This window comes from Somniosus microcephalus, chromosome 11, assembly GCF_052327205.1.
Source record: "Somniosus microcephalus isolate GS21.2 chromosome 11, FLI_Smic_1.0, whole genome shotgun sequence".
NCBI classification, from domain to species: Eukaryota; Metazoa; Chordata; class Chondrichthyes; order Squaliformes; family Somniosidae; genus Somniosus; species Somniosus microcephalus.
In genome coordinates, this window is record NC_140997.1 from 16,954,606 (window position 1) to 16,971,101 (window position 16,496).

The following is a 16,496-nucleotide window of genomic DNA, read 5'->3' on the forward strand; positions in this document are numbered from 1 at the left end:
TCCCTACCCGCCTCGCGTTGCTGCAGGCCGCTGGGTCCTGGAGCTGCATCCTCCTCAGACCATTCCCCCCCGCTCCCCTCCAGGGAAGGCGTCTTCTCAGTCTGGACATGGGCTGGCTCGCCTGAGGGTGGCACGGATGGTCTGGCTTCCTCCTCCTCGTCGCCTCCAGAGTCACTCGCACTGGCAGCTTGAGGGCCCGCCTCCCGAGCTGGTGATGCAGCATCTGAAAGCAGGGAGGTTCAAGGGTGGCTTTAGTGAAAGGACAGGGTGGCAGCAAGGGATGCATGAGTGCTGCAATGCTCTGAGTTGGCTCGAGAGTGAAAAAGCATGCTGGTGTGGGGAACAAGTGGAAGGCGAGAGGTCAAAAAGGTGATGACCTTACCATTGCTGTCCACAATGGGGTCGGCATCTCCAGAGGCGACGGGTCCAATCATCCGGCTTGCCACAATCCGATGGACTCACTCCTCCAGGTCTGTGAGGGTCTGCAGGTGAGGCCGGCCTCCTCCGGTCCGATGCTGTTGCCTTCTATTATGGGCCAGCTTGGCCTGCAAGAGAAAGGACGGGGTGTGAGGAAACCTGCAGCCCTGATCTGGGATGACATGCCTCCCATGGTCAATTAGCCCTTACATTATGCTGCCCTGATCTGGGATGACATGCCTCCCATGGTCGATTAGCCCTTACATTATGCTGCCCTGATCTGGGATGACATGCCTCCCATGGTCCAGGAGCCCTTACATTATGCACAGAGCTGAATGTGCGTGTGTGTTTCCAGAAAGGGCCATGGGTGCTGGATGACAGCTGGCCATTGGGGCTTTGCACACCCTCTGGCCATAAAGTGAGGTCCAGGTGGAGGGATGAAGATGATTCTGAAAAAGGCACTCACCCTGATGAACCGAGTGAGGCCGTTGAACTTCTTCCTGCATTGCACAGGAGTCCTGGGAACCATGCTGCTGGAGGTGACTCTGTTGGAAACCTCCCTCCAAGCTCCGCGATAGTCGCTGTGCTGAGGCCTCTTGCCATTCTCTGGGTAGAGTACAGATCGCCTGCGCCCCACCGCGCCAACCAGAGCATCCAATGCCCCCTCGCTGAAGCGCTGCGCTCTCTCCCTGGCCCTCTCCATGTTCAGGCAGTTGTCGACGCCACAGGTAGGTTACCGCCGAGTTTGAGGCCTCCGAAGCGCAGGGTGCGGCTGGAGATGATGATCGATCTGCCCCTTTAAGAGTTGTCCGGCGCCAGCGTGTCTGGCTGCACTCGATAATTGACAGCACCTGCACTGCGCCCGCCCGCGGAGATATTGCGTCGCGCTGCCGGGTTAGCGCCTTAAGACTGTCGTGCAGCGCCTGATTTAGCGCCGCAATCACCTTCAGGGGCGCAGGTACCCAATATCGCTGGAGGTGGCGATAATTTGCGTCTGGCGCTAAACTTTGCGCACCGCCAATACTAACGCCCCAAACGGGGCGATACCGAATTTCTCCCCCATGGAATCGTCAGCGTCCATCGGAATGGGCAGATGTGTCCTCATTTCACCTGGCATTCCAAGGACGGCCCCTCTGGCAGTGCAGCACTCCCTCAGTACTGCGCCGGGGTGTTCGGTCAAATCCTGAAGTGGGGCTTCAACCCACAACCTTCAGACTCAAAGTAAGCACCGCCAACTTAGCCAAACTGACACGCAATCACATGTTGGGGCCAGGAAGGCAAGAACTTTTGCAGAATCTTCCCTCGTGAGGTTGAATGGGTTTGGTGGAGTGCAGGATAAACTGGGCTATGGTTTGGCAATAGTGGAATAAGTCAAGTTCCAATTTATTAAATGGAACTCTACCAGTGTTTTGGGGACCGAATTCCGTGGTTCCATCCACTTCTCCGTGAAAGGTATAAGTCAGCGGCCTTGATGATAAGGCGGGTCTGCGGAAGGAATGAGGAGATGTTGAACGGCCATTTCTAGCTCCATGCTTCTGTTCTTAATCAGTATCAGCATTACCCATCAACTCGCTCTTTCTAAAGTATGGTTATTAATCAATGTTTGCACTCATCAAGATGGGGGAGGTCGGTGGTGTGGAATGGAACATTTTGATACAATTTTCCTCTAATTGTTTCTTCAGTGGATCTAGATCATCTGAACACAGAGTACAAAGCAAGAGACTCGGAGACAAACATCTGCCACTGAAGCCTACTTCCATTCAGAGACGTCAAATTTGTGAAGCACAATGTGGCACAGACGTCGTGTCGTGTGTGTGTCCGTGTGTGTGTCCGTGCGTGTTGGTGTTGATGTGTCTGTTTGTATGCATGTTGATGTGTCTGTGTGTGTGCACATGTTGGTGTGTGTGTGTCTGTGTGTGCGATGATGTTTCTGTGTGTGTGCATGTTGGTGTGTGTGTGTTGATGTGTCTGTGTGTGTTCATGCTTGTGTGTGTGTCTGTGTGTGCGTGTTGGTATGTCTGTACATGTTGGTATGTCTGTGTGTGTTGGTATGTCTGTGTGTGTTGGTATGTCTGTACATGTTGGTATGTCTGCGTGTGTTGGTATGTCTGTGTGTGTTGGTATGTCTGTGCGTGTGTGTGTTGATGTGCATGTTTGTGTGTGTGTCTGTGTGTGCGTGTTGATGTCTGTGTGTGTTGATGTCTCTGTGTGTCCATGTTTGTGTGAGTGTCTGTGTGTGTGTGTGTGTGTGTGTGTGAGAGAGTGTGTGTGTGAGTATATGTGTGTATGTGTGAGTGTGTGTTTGTGTTTGAGTGTGTGTGAATGTGTGTGTGTGTGTGTGTTTGTGAGTGAGTGTGTGTGAGAGTGTGAGTGTGTGTATGAGAGTGTGTGTGTGTATGAGTGTGTGTGTGTGTGTGAGTGCGTGTTACTATGTGTGGGTGTGAATGAGTGTGTGTGTGTGTGAGAGTGTGTGTGTGTGAGAGAGAGCGTGAGTGTGTGTGTGAGTGTGTGAGGGTGTGTGTGAGCGTGAGTGTGTGAGTGTGTGTGTGCGTGTACATGTTACTATGTGTGTCCATGTTTGTGTGTGACTGTGTGTGTCTGTGTGAGAGTGTGTGTGTGTGTGTATGTGTGTGTGAGTGTGTTTGTCTGTGTGAGTGTGTGTGTGTCTGCGTGAGTGTGTGTGTGTGTGTGTGAGTGTGTGTGTGAATGTGTGTGTGAGTGTGAGTGTGTGTGTGCATGTTACTATGTGTGCATGTTACTATGTGTGTGTCTATGTTTGTGTGTGTGACTGTGTGTGTCTGTGTGAGAGTGTGTGTGTGTGTGTGTCTGTGTGAGTGTGTCTGTGTGAGAGTGTGTGTGAGTGTGTGAGTATGTGTGAGAGAGTGTGTGTGTGTGTGTGTATGAGTGTGTGTGTGTGACTGTTTGTGTGTGTGTGTGTGTCTGTGTTAGAGTGTGTGTGTGTGTGTGTGAGTGTGTGTGTGTATGAGTGTCTGTGTGTGTGTGATACTGTGTGTGTGTGAATGAGAGTGTGTGTGAGTGTGTGCGTGAGAGTGTGAGTGTGTGTGTGTTTGCGTGTGTGTGAGTGTGTGTGTGTCTGTGTGAGTGTGTGTGTCTGTGTGAGAGTGTGTGTGTGTGTGTGTGTGTGAGTGTGTGTGTGTGAGAGTGTGTGTGTGTGAGTGTGAGTGTGAGAGTGTGTGTGAGCGTGAGTGTGTGTGCGTGTGCATGTTACTATGTGTGTGTCCATGTTTGTGTGTGTGTGTCTGTGTGAGAGTGTGTGTGTGTGTGTGTGTGTGTCTGTGTGAGGGTGTGTGTGTGTGTGTGAGTGAGTGTGTTTGTGTGAGTGTGTGTGTGAGTGTGAGTGTGTGTGTGTGAGTGTCTGTGTGAGAGTGTGTGTGTGTGTGAGTGTGTGTGTGAGTGTGTGTATGAGTGTGTGTGAGTGTGTGTGTGTGTGTGTGTGTGTGTGAGCGCGTGAGTGTGTGAGTGTGTGTGTTACTATGTGTGTGGCAGCCGTTACTACGACTGAGCCTCTTTAATTCCCACACAAACAGCAATATCTACTTCTCAAATGCATGAGTTGTACTTTGACAGAAACCCTATCTCTCTTCTGGGAGCCTTCTAAATCTTTCTCCTAATATACACGTGTGAAGAGCTTTCAGAGCCGTCTTACCTCCCTTCCCCCCCCACCCTCCCTCGCTCGCCCTCACCTCCACCCCCCTCGCCCACGCCCCCCTTGCCCCCCAGCACCGGTGGAGTGGTTTAACTGAAAGGCTTTTTCGAGCCAACAGCTAGCAAATGCCTTCAACTTAAGGAAAATTTAAAAAAAAGGTTGTGGTTACGGTGTGGTGGCTGTTGTGGCTGCACAGCTTTGGATTTAAGTGGTAGCTCTTGCTGCTCACTGCAATAACTTAAAAACAAAATCTGAGCCTCGGTTTCTGTGAATTAGAGTCGAGAAAGGGAGCTTGAACTCAGTTTCTCTGCAGTAACAACAACAGATACAATAAATTATTTAATGAGGATAAGGGATTTTTGGAAATCGCACAAATTAATCATCAGAGTTTCTGTAATAACAAGAAGCACATGGCAAAAGATTAAATGAGATTAACTGATTTATTCTAAATTCAATTGACATCATGATTTCCAGAGGGAGAAAACTGTTAACCTCTTCAGAATTACAGAAGAATCCACTGTACCAGGATTAAAAGGAAAAAAATGCCCTTTTGTGCTTTAAGGGAAGAATTATACTACAGATACAGGTTTGAGGTAGAGTTGCCAACACTGGTTGGACATGTTCCTGGAGTTTTTTTTAAATTCGTTCACGGGATGTGGGTGTCACTGGCAAGGCCGGCATTTATTGCCCATCCCTAGTTGCCCTTGAGTGGTTTGCTGGGCCATTTCAGAGGGCAGTTAAGAGTCAACCACATTGCTTGTGGTGCGGAGATGCCGGTGTTGGACTGGGGTGGACAAATGTAAGAAGTCACACAACACCAGGTTATAGTCCAACAGTTTTATTTGAAATCACAAGCTCCTTCGTCAGGTGAAGCGGAGAGATGCATAAAGACACAGCTTATATAGTCAGAGAATAATGCCAGATGATTACAGGTAATCTTTCTAACTGCCATTTATCACACCTCAGCAGAGAGATAATCACAGCAATCAAAGGTGTGAATGGTGTCCAAACAGGTTAGTCAGGAAAACATTACATCAAAGAACAATGAGGTGGGGTCACAAGGAGTCAAATGTTGCAGATGCTGGGGTCTGCATGAAAAACAAAAAAGACAAAAAAACATTTTTTTTGCTGGAAATCACAGCAGGTCCATTGCTTGTGGGTCTGGACTCACATATAGGCCAGACCGGGTAAGGACAGCAGACTTCCTTCCCTAAAGGACAATAGTGAACCAGATTGGGCTTTTACAACAATCCGGTAGTTTCATGTTCACCAGTACTGATACTGGCTTTTTATTCCAGATTTATTAAATTAACTGAATTTAAACTCCCCACAGTTGCCGTGGTGGGATTTGAACTACTTGTCACCAGATTATTAGTCCAGGCCTCTGGATTACTAGTCCAGTAACATTCCCACTATGCTACCGTTCCCTATAACAGCACATAACCTCCCGTCTCCAATTGCCCTGCCCTCACACTCCCGTCACTGGTCCATCCTCGAGGTGCATCGCCTTCCCACGGCCAATTGGAAAACGAAAAGACTCTTCGTGACTGAACTGGATGATTCTTGACTGTTGGTCAAACAGCTGTTCCGCCCCACCCCCCTCCCCGCCAATATTTTTATAACTAGTAAACAGAAGTGTTCAAAGAAAATGAAAAAAAAACCCCACAGAATTTCTTTGAATTTCTATTGTTTTTCTCCTGGGTTTTTACTGGTGGCAGTGTCCGGGGGATTAATCTTCATTCCTGGAGATTCCAGGCCAATCCTGCAGGATTGGCGACCCTAGTTTGAGCCGACTACCTGATCAAAAGTGAGGCCGGGTTGGTAAAAAAGGAAGAAAGACTTGCATTTATATAGCGCCTTTCACGGCCACCAGACATCCCAAAGCGCTTTACAGCCAATGAAGTACTTTTTTGGAGTGTAGTCACTGTTGTAATGTGGGAAACGCGGCAGCCAATTTGCGCACAGCAAGGTCCCACAAACAGCCATGTGATAATGACCAGATAATCTGTTTTTGTGATGTTGATTGAGGGATAAATATTGGCCAGGACACCAGCGATAACTCCCCTGCTCTTCGAAATAGTGTCATGGGATCTTTTACATCCACCTGAGAGAGCAGACGGGGCCTCGGTTTAACGTCACATCCGAAAGATGGCACCTCCGACAGTGCAGCACTCCCTCAGCACTGCACTGGGAGTGTCAGCCTAGATTTTGTGCTCAAGTTTCTGGAGTTGGACTTGAACCCACAAACTTCTGACTCAGAGACGAGGGTGCTACCCACTGAGCCACAGTTCACACAGTAGAGCTGAGGTATATCGCCAGACATCGATCCCACACAGCCTGGGACCGGTTTCTGCACTGTGAATGGGCTACGCAGCCCCTTAAATTGGCCGCGCACCCAAAAAAATGTATGGGGAGCATTGCCACCAGACCAACATTGCTCTCTTGTCAGGAACAGATGGGGATCTGGGCAAGTTCAGAGCTCCACTCAACCGTATTTGAATGCGGTAAAATTTTAATTTTAATAGGTCGACAGGACAGACAGGCATTTTACAAGGTGAAAAAAAATGAAATTTGTATCATCTGAGATCATTTAAAAGTTAGTCTGATATGTACTAGAGCCAGGAGGAAGCTGAGGTGGTGTCAGACCTGCTCCCCCTTGAGCTGTTCGTGTTTGTAGTCTCTAAGTTGCAATTGGGCACCTCACACTCGATGTCTACCCCATGTGCTACACGGAGAAGGCAAAATCACTTTGCTTTATTGCACAATAACTGGTCTATTAACCACATTAACAACTGCAATTCTTTGCATTTCTCCTAATCTATTTTTGGAGGTATTTATACTCTTTCTCCATTTCCCTCTCTAGTTCATTCTCTGGTCTTGCACTATCCCTCCATGAGAGGACAAGCAAGAGCTCCCAAACATGCGACCGCCACCACCTGTTATTAAAAAACTTGCGTTGTTCACTTGAGTAGTAACGTTCAGTCAGTGGTTACAAAGCAATTTATAAGTGAAGTACTGCCAGTAGATAGAGCACAACTGAATGTAGGCATCCATTCATCTCCTTGTACTACCTGAACCAAAGAGAAATCTTGTACAGGAAACTCTCGATTTACCGGCACCTAAATAACCGGAAATCTCTGTTAACCGGCAAAATTCAGGAGTAGGTTCAGGTAAGTTTTATTTCATATTAGTGGCCGTTCCTGGATCTGTGGCTGTGTAACCAGGGTTCCTGCACCTGTTGCTAAGCAACAGGGAAGCCTGGATTTGTTGCTGTGTACGGGGCTCTCGTACCTTTTACTATACCTCTCTGTAATCCGGACTTTTTGATAAACCGGCACCACGCCAGTCCCGGATAATAAAGAGTTTCCTGTACTTATACACTATTTTTTCTTAATTTTTTTACCCTTTCTCCCCTGATTGGTTCTGTTACTGCACATTGCCTTATATGGTAGTATCTAGCCAGTTCTTAGTATCTTTTCTATTTGGCATGCATCAACGACTTTTCTGTTACAGTTGGAACATGCTGTCGATCAACCTTGAACACACTGACGGTTGCTAGGCTAATCTTCAACTCTCCCTCATGTATCAACATGACCCAGCAGGACAAGGGCAGCAGGCGCATGGGAACACCAGCCACCTCCAAGTTCCCCTCCAAGTCACACACCATCCCGATTTGGAAATATATCGCTGATCCTTCATCGTCGCTGAGTCAAAATCCTGGAACTCCCTCCCTAACAGCATGGTGGGAGTACCTTCACCACACGGACTGCAGGGGTTCAAGGCGGCGGCTCACCACCACCTTCTCAAGGGCAACTCGGGATGGGCAATAAATGCTGGCCTTGCCAGCGACGCCCACATCCCGTGAATGAATAAAAAAACTAGCAGCCAGGTCTCTACCAGCTGCTACAAGATGCAAATGAGCAGGTCAGAATGGCTAATTCTTTGACTTGCCCCCTCTCCTGCTTGCTGTCTTCCACGATGACCGGGCTGAGATTGGGAGCTCGCTACGTGGGGATCTGTGGCTATGAAGACCACTCCCCGGGATATCACAGCTGTTCTCTCTCTCAGTCAATTTTATGGTAAAGCAAAACCACCTTTGATGGCAGAACCTTCAGCCATCTTGGCTCCATACTCTGCATCTCTCTCCCACACCCCTCTGCCTCGCCACTTCTTTTCCTGCTACTACTTGACGTTTAGTTTACACCTATATGAGATGCAGTGGGATATTTTACTACATTAAAAGCACTATTTAAATGGCAACTCTTGTTGTTGGCTCCTTCAACGCCTCCATTTTAAAATTCTCATCCTCGTGTTTAAATCCCTCCATAGCCTCACCCCACCCTATCTCTGTAACCTCCCCCAGCCCTATCACTCTCCGAGATCTCTGCGCTCCTCCAATTCTGGCCTCTTGGGGCATTCTCGACTTCCTTCACCCCATCGTTGGTGACCATGCCTTCAGCCGTCAGCCCTAAGCTCTGAAATTCCCTCCCTAAACCTCTACGCCTCTCTCCTCCTTTAAGATGCTCCTTAAAACCCACCTCCTTAGCTGTTTTTTTAAACGATAAAACTCTATCTGAAATGGTTTTAAGGCTGTCAAAAAGCAAATCTTCTTAAATATACATGCGTTTGGAAAAAAAATGATTCAAGTTTCTAAAGCTGCTCCATGTAGCTCCCACCAAATACGGTTCGGATAATTTATAGGTCAACCCAGTTGCCCATTCCTACAGGCCTGGGCCTGTCTTTCTTGACTATCTTCAACCTTATTTTAAGACTGGAGTACATGAAAGGGCATACGGCTACAGGTTGGATTATTATTGTTTGAACCCTGCTTCTGAATGCCTGCAAACAGGAACAGAATCTCATTAACAGACTATATATTACTAATCTGAATTATAGTATTACTTTCTAAATGGGTTCAATGGGTCTCACCAGTCTTAGATTTAATGGATGAGGAAATGCTTGCCTGTCAGTGGTCTACTGTGTCTCATTACAGGAGTACGAGCACCCGTAAATCAGCAGCAACGTTTGCTGCATTTTAATCATATTGGCGCCACTTGATCTAAGTGGGTGAAACCTGTACTGTCCATAAACACTATGTTCTCAGCTCTGCCGATAGCCCAGTGGGACAGACCCTTTCTGGTGTAGCACTAAAGCCATGCAAGCCAGAAGGTGCTAGGTCTGCACTGAGTTAACGGAGCTCACCCCCTGGCAGAGGTTGAGCTGTCTACAACTGGGCCCCTTACGGGGCCAGGAATAAGGGCGGGGAGGGTATCAGGCAGGCTTCTTGCTTCCGATTGCTGCATTTAAGAATAGTTCGCCAGGGCAATTTGCCCGTGGAACTGTGCCTCAGCATGTGCCAGTGCCTTTGGGAGAGGAGGGGAGAAGACAACATAGCAACAGGAGGAGGCCATTCAGCTTTTCTTGATATATATTAATGGCTTGGACTTGGGTGTGCAGGGCACAATTTCAAAATTTGCAGATGACGCAAAGCTTGGAAGTATAGTGACCAGTGAGGAGGATAGTGATGGACTCCAAGAAGACATAGACAGGCTGGTGGAATGGGCGGACACGTGGCAGATGAAATTTAACGCAGAAAAGTGCGAAGTGATACATTTTGGTAGGAAGAACAAGGTGAGGCAATATAAACTAAAGGGTACAATTCTAAAGTGGGTGCATGAACAGAGAGACCTGGGGGTATATGTGCACAAATCGTTGAATGTGGCAGGGCAGGTTGAGAAAGTGGTTAAAAAAGCTTACGGGATCCTCGGCTTCATAAATAGAGGCATAGAGTATAAAAGCAAGGAAGTTATGATGAACCTTTATAAAACACTGGTTCGGCCTCAACTGGAGTATTTTGTCCAATTCTGGGCACCGCACTTTAGGAAGGATGTGAAGGCTTTAGAGAGGGTGCAGAAAAGATTTACAAAAATGGTTCCAGGCTTGAGGGACTTCAGTTATGTGGATAGACTGGAGAAGCTGGAGTTGTTCTCCTTGGAGCAGAGAAGGTTGAGAGAAGATTTGATAGAGGTGTTCAAAATCATGAGGGGTCTTCGTCTGCTTTTGTTGCGTGTAAGAGACTGCATCTTTCCCTCCAGTTAATCTATAGTGGTTGTGTTACATATTGGGGTCTAGACAGAGTAGATGGAGAGAAACTGTTCCCATTGGCAGAAGGGTCGAGAACCAGAGGACACAGATTTAAGGTGATTGGCAGAAGAACCAAAGGCGACATCAGGAAAAACCTTTTTACACAGCGAGTGGTTAGGATCTGGAATGCACTGCCTGAAAGGCGGTGGAGACAGACTCAATCATGGCTTTCAAAAGGGAATTGGATAAATACCTGAAGGAAAAAGATTTGCAGGGCTACGGGGAAAGGGCGGGGGAGTGGGACTAGCTGAAGTGCTCTTGCAGAGAGCCGGCACGGGCTCGACGGGCCGAATGGCCTCTTTCTGTGCTGTAACCATTCTATGATTCTAAGGCGAACAGTACCAGCTTCCCTAGTCTCTCCACGTAACTGAAGTCCTTTATCCCTAGTACCATTCTAGTAAATGTGAATGGTAGTAATGTCTTGCTGACTCTGTGGGCCGTATATAGATTCATAGAAACATACTGCACAGAAGGAGGCCGTTCGGTCCATCGTTCCTCTATCCATTCAGCCCAGGTGATTACTTAACACCCAAGGTATCCATAACAACAACAACTTGTATTTATATAGTGCCTTTAATGTAGTAAAACATCCCAGGGCGCTGCACAGGAGTATTTTAAAACCAAAAAAAATGACACCGATCCACATAGGGATAAATTAGGGCAGGTGACCAAAAGCTTGGTCAAAGAGGTAGATTTTAAGGAGCGTCTTAAAAGAGGAAAGAGAGGTAGAGAGGTGGAGAGGTTTAGGGAGGGAATTCCAGAGCATAGGGCCTAGGCAACAGAAGGCACGGCCACCAGTGGTTGAGCGATTATAATCAGGGAGGCTCAAGAGGGCAGAATTAGAGGAGTGCAGATATCTTGGGGGGTGGGGTTTGTGGGGCTGAAGGAGATTACAGAGATAGGGGAGGGGCGAGGCCATGTAGGGATTTGAAAACAGAGATGAGAATTTTGAAATCGAGGCGCTGTTTAACCGGGAGCCAATGTAGGTCAGCGAGCACCGGGATGGTGGGTGAACGGGCCTCGGTGCGAGTTAGGACACGAGCAGCCGAGTTTTGGATGACCTCAAGTTGACATAAGAGGAAAATCTAACCCTTAATTTTCAAACACAGCCAGTCTTGACACAAAAGGACTACTGGTCTCGAATATGAAGGGGAAGGAAGGCGCAGGCAATGGCGAACAGGTAAGATTGTTATCTAGATGTCAAATAAAGAAATAAGGGGCTAGATTTTCAGTTGCTTGCGCCAGCAGTTAGCGCCTTAAGAGAAGTGATTTCCGGGCGCTATGCGTGTAGCGCCCGGGCGCAGCGCAGTTTGCGCCCCGCCCCAAATTAAGTTGCCCGTTAGCGCCGGCGCAAAGTTTAGCGCCCGCCCGGATGCGCGCGCAGAAAATGACGTCACATCCTCGTGCAACGCCCTTTGGCCGCCCCGATTGCAAACTTCAGTCGGACCGCCCCATTGTGCGGCGGGCGGCCGGAGCGTTTGGAAAAAGGAACGCAACACAACCAGCGCGGGCCCCGGGGGGCGCTAATTAAAGGGAACGTCCTCTCCAGTATAAAGGCCATCCATTATTTCAGAAAACAGTCTTGTGCAACGCATTTCTGGAGACACAACAAGGAGGATAGCTAACTGGTTTCAAGCAGCAAGAGCCAGGTATTTTTGGACTCAGGCAACAGCGCTGCAAGTGGCCATTTGGAAATTAGAGTGTTTGCCAGGATTTGATGGGGGTTGCATGGGGTGCCAACGCGGAGCTGCAGCTCCATGTCCGTAGGGCTCGCAGACGTATTGTGAGAGGGGCAGCCCTGGCTAGAGGCAGAGGGGGCTACAGGCGTCGGCCACGTAGGCCTTACCCAGTCAGGCTATACCGCCAGCAGCGCTCCTACCTAAACATGAGTGCCGCGCGATGTGTTAAAAGGCTCCGATTCCGGAAGGGGGTGATTGCAGAGATCTGCCACCTGCTTCGCCGAGATCTGCGGCCAAAGCTCAGGTGCAGGACGTCTCTGTCGGTGGAAGTGAAGGTGACAGTGGCATTGAACTTCTATGCCACCGGCTCCTTCCAATACGCTGCTGGGGACATAGCAAACATCTCCCAGTACGGCGTGCATCGCTGCATCCGCCAGGTGACCGAAGCACTGTTCAGAAGGAGAAGCCAATTCATCTCCTTCCCCATGGCCCTGGAGAGCCAGCATCAGCGCGCATTGGGATTTTCCAGACTCGGGGAATTCCCCTTGGTGCAGGGCGCCATTGACTGTACGCATGTGGCTTTGCGGGCCCCTCTGGAGCATGGCGAGCAGTATCGCAACAGGAAGGGCTACCATTCTCTGAATGTGCAGCTGGTCTGTGACCACAAGCAGCGCATCATGGCAGTCAATGCCAGCTTCCCAGGCAGCAGCCACGATGCCTTTATCCTGCGGCAGAGTACTGTGCATGACATGTTCCAGGCACAGCCTCCCCCAAGAGGATGGCTACTCGGGGACAAAGGCTATCCTTTGTGCACCTGGCTCATGACCCCGCTCCGCGCGCCCAGGACCGCTGCTGAAGAGGCCTACAACGAGAGCCATCAAACCACCCGCAACATCATCGAGCTAACTATTGGGGTCCTCAAGCAGCGGTTCCGCTGCCTTGATCGCTCCGGAGGAGCTCTCCAGTATTCGCCGGACCGGGTCTCCCAATTTGTGGTGGTTTGCTGCATGCTACACAACCTGGCTATCCGCAGGACTCAGGCACTGCCACCTGACGTTGGACCAGCACCTCAGGAGGAGGAGCAGGAGGAGCATGAGGAGGAGGAGGAGGAGGAGGAGGAGGAGCAGGAGTACGTTCCCAGGAGGGAGCGACCAGGGCCAAGGGCCGCACGACGCCACCTTATTACACGGTACTTCTAAGCCCCCTGTCAGGGAATGGCCAGGGGCCATGAGGGAAGATGAATGCAGCCGCTCCGCAAGCCCTCAGCCGGCGAAGCCAACAAACACTAAGAAGAACAACCATGGAGACTGCATGAATAAAGATAATTTTTTATTAAACAAAAATGAAAAGCCCTTCCCACATGAATCCCCAAAAACAATAAACGGGCCCCACAAAAAGCCCAACAAACGACTCACTCCCACAAACTGGGGAGGAGCCACTCCACCTTTATTGAAACCGGGCCTCAACGTCGGCCTAACGCAAAAAAAAAGCCCTCCAAAAGCACAACCATGGGCAAAATAAAGATGGCCACCGCCATATTAAAGGAAAGCTGGCCACACCCTCTACTGAGTGGCCCGCGAGGGCGAGACCTTGCCCAGCATTTTGCCTCCCCTGCCCTGCCTGCTGCTCCTTCGCAAGCTCTGCCCAGTGGCTGCTGCGAGGCTGGGGGAAGGCGCCTGAGGCTCAGATGCCCTTCCGCCAGATGCCACTGGGGGGCGGCCTACACGGCGTTTGGGCCTCGAGGGGCCGTCTCCTGAGTGGCGCGCCTGAGCCTGGCCACCATCAGCTGCAGCCGCTTGCCCTTGACGCCCCAGAGGGGGAATGGCGGCGACGGATGGTGCAATGTGGGCCAGCTGGCGTCTGGGATGCGCTGGCTGGTGCTGTGGCGCGGTGCCACTCGGCCGGGCCCGCACTGCAGGATCCGCAGCAATCAGCCGACGGCCGGCTTGCTGGGATGGTCCAGCGCGGCGCCTGCCCTGGCGATGCCTGCCTGAGACAGCGCGTGTGGCAGCAGTGAGTGGCCCTCTGGTCCTGGTGTGCGCGCGCATCACATCCGCCAGGGTCTTGACGGCATCAGTTAGCATGCGGCCAGTCGCGGCAGTTGCTGCCCCGAACTCGCGCACACTGGTCGCCAGCGACTCGATGGCCTCAGGCATGCGCCCCACCACGCTCATGAGCTCCGTGTGGCGCCGGTCCGAGTCGTCGGCCATCTGATCGAGCTTCCGCACCTCCTCCGAAGTGAAGGTGTCCGGACTGGAGTCGCGACTCTCCCGCTGGGGAGGAGGGGGCCGAACTAGGGGACCCTTGCCGCGTTGGTGACGGCGAGTTTGCCGAGCAGCAGCACTCCCCTCTGATCCTTCCCCCCTTTGGGGGGAAGGCCGCGGGCCACGCGCACGGCTGCTGGGTGGCTGGACGCCACTGGTCCCAGAAGCTGCATTGCCCTGCGACAGTTCCTCCAGGCACTCGTCCAGTGAGGAGGTGTCGAGCATTTCCTCCTCTCCTGCGGGACGTGACTGTTCCCCCGAAGGTCCGGCTTGCTCCTCCTCCTCCTCCTGGTTGGAGGTGCTGTCACTGGCAGCCTCAGGGTCCTGGTCGTCACCAGCTGAAAGCAGGAATGCACAAGAGTAGCTTCAGAGTGAGGAGACGGCGTCAGCGAGGGAGTTAGGACTGGTGGGATTCAGCGCATTGGTGGGACAGTGGCAAAGGAGATAGCTCGGATGGGCCAGTGCGACGCGAGAGGGCCAAAAGGCGAGGTCCTTACCATTGCCGGGCAGTGGAGGGTCGGATACACCGCACGCTGTGGGGACAATCACACGTGCTCCCATGAGCACACACACGCGCTCCTCCAGCCGAGTGAGCTCCTGCAGCTTGGCGCGGCCACCCCTGGCACGGGCCTGGCGATTAAACGCTACTTTAGCCTGCAAGAGAAAGGACGGGCTGTAAGGGCGCAGTGAAGCCCTGATGTAGTGTGCACTGCCTCCCATGGTGGAATAGCTTGGACAGAGTGAAGCCCTGATGTAGTGTGCACTGCCTCCCATGGTGGAATAGCTTGGCCAAAGTGTAGAGTGCCGAATGGCCATTTGATGCTCATGACTGTCCCAATGCTGCTGGCTGAGGGCTGGCCAAAAGGACTTTCAGGTCCCTTTGCCCATCATGTCAGGTGTACATGCAAGAATGAGGAGGAGACTGGAAAGGCTACTCACCCTCACAATCCTGGTCAGATCGTTGTACTTCTTACGGCATTGTGTGTGGGTCCTGGGGGCCTCGCCGGTGAATGTCACCCTCTGGGCGATCTGCTTCCAGGCTTTGGTGTAGTCGTGGTGGGTTGGATTCCTCCCACTGTCTGGAAACAAGATCTTGCGCCTCACCTCCAGAGCTGTGAGCATGATGTCCAGATCACCCTCTGAGAAGCGCAGGGCACGCTGACGGGCCTTCTCTGGCGTTGCCATGACTCCCTGGGGCTGAGCAGTAGTGTTGAGGCCTCTTTGCAAGGCTGCAGTGTGCAGGGCGTGGCAGCAGACTAATTCGTCCCTTCCCCCTTTAAGAGCTGGTCGGCACCACGGGGTCTGCTGTCAGTGCAAAAATGACCGCACCCGTGCTGCGCCCCGCCTGGGCGCTATCCCTCTGGACCGCCGGCTTAGCGCCTAAAGAGAGTAGTGGAACGCCTCTTTTAGCGCTCCACCAACCTCTTAGGGCGAAGCCACTGAATTCCCGGCAACGGGGCGCTACTTTGGGGCGGGCGCTAACTTCGGGCGGGCGCTAAAGCTAGCGCCCCAAAACTGCCTAAACTGAAAATCTAGCCCAAGGAGTTTAAGTTTAAATAGGGCAAAGAGCCGTAAACTTATTTCACAGGAGCTGGCGGCTAAGGCGACACACGTGAAGACAAACATGCACTGACTGGGGACAGAGCGGCCTCTTTCTGCACTGTCACATTCTACAATTCCATGTGGAGCTGACAGAATGGGGAAGAAAAGAGGTTCTCAAAGAAAAATCTTTAAAATTGTTAAACTTGCTTAGTTCCACGCAAGATCGTGGCCGTTGTGATGAAATATTCCATTCATCACTGCCTGTGACTGTGGTCGGTTTCAGTGTCATTTCCCTTCCCCCAGTCCTCATTGTATTGTTTATTGGAATGTGCTGGAATGTGCTGTGTGTAGGGCTCCGCCCATACCTGGGCCCCTTTTGTAAGCTAGCTCAGTCTGGCCTCAGTCTCCAGAAGGAAGATATCTCTCTCTCTTACGTGTTACTTTCTAAGTTAATAAAAGCCTTATTTTGTTTCACTAACATCGGGTCTCGGAATTATTGAGGCACATCAATTTTATTAACTTATTTTTCAACACTATGGATCAACTCCTGAAACCCGAACGTTTGGATTTGGATCAACATGCTCCGGACGCATCAGCACGCTTCGGACACTGGTTTGAGTGTATGGAATTCTTCCTGGACAATTCCGCAGCCGTCAAAGACGCTACGGACGCTGCGAGGATGAGACTCGGAATTCTGCGGAATTGGGTAAGCCACCGGGTTTACCCCCTCATCCAAGACGCCGAGACGTATCTGGCCGCCTGCGACATCTTAAAGGCGCATTA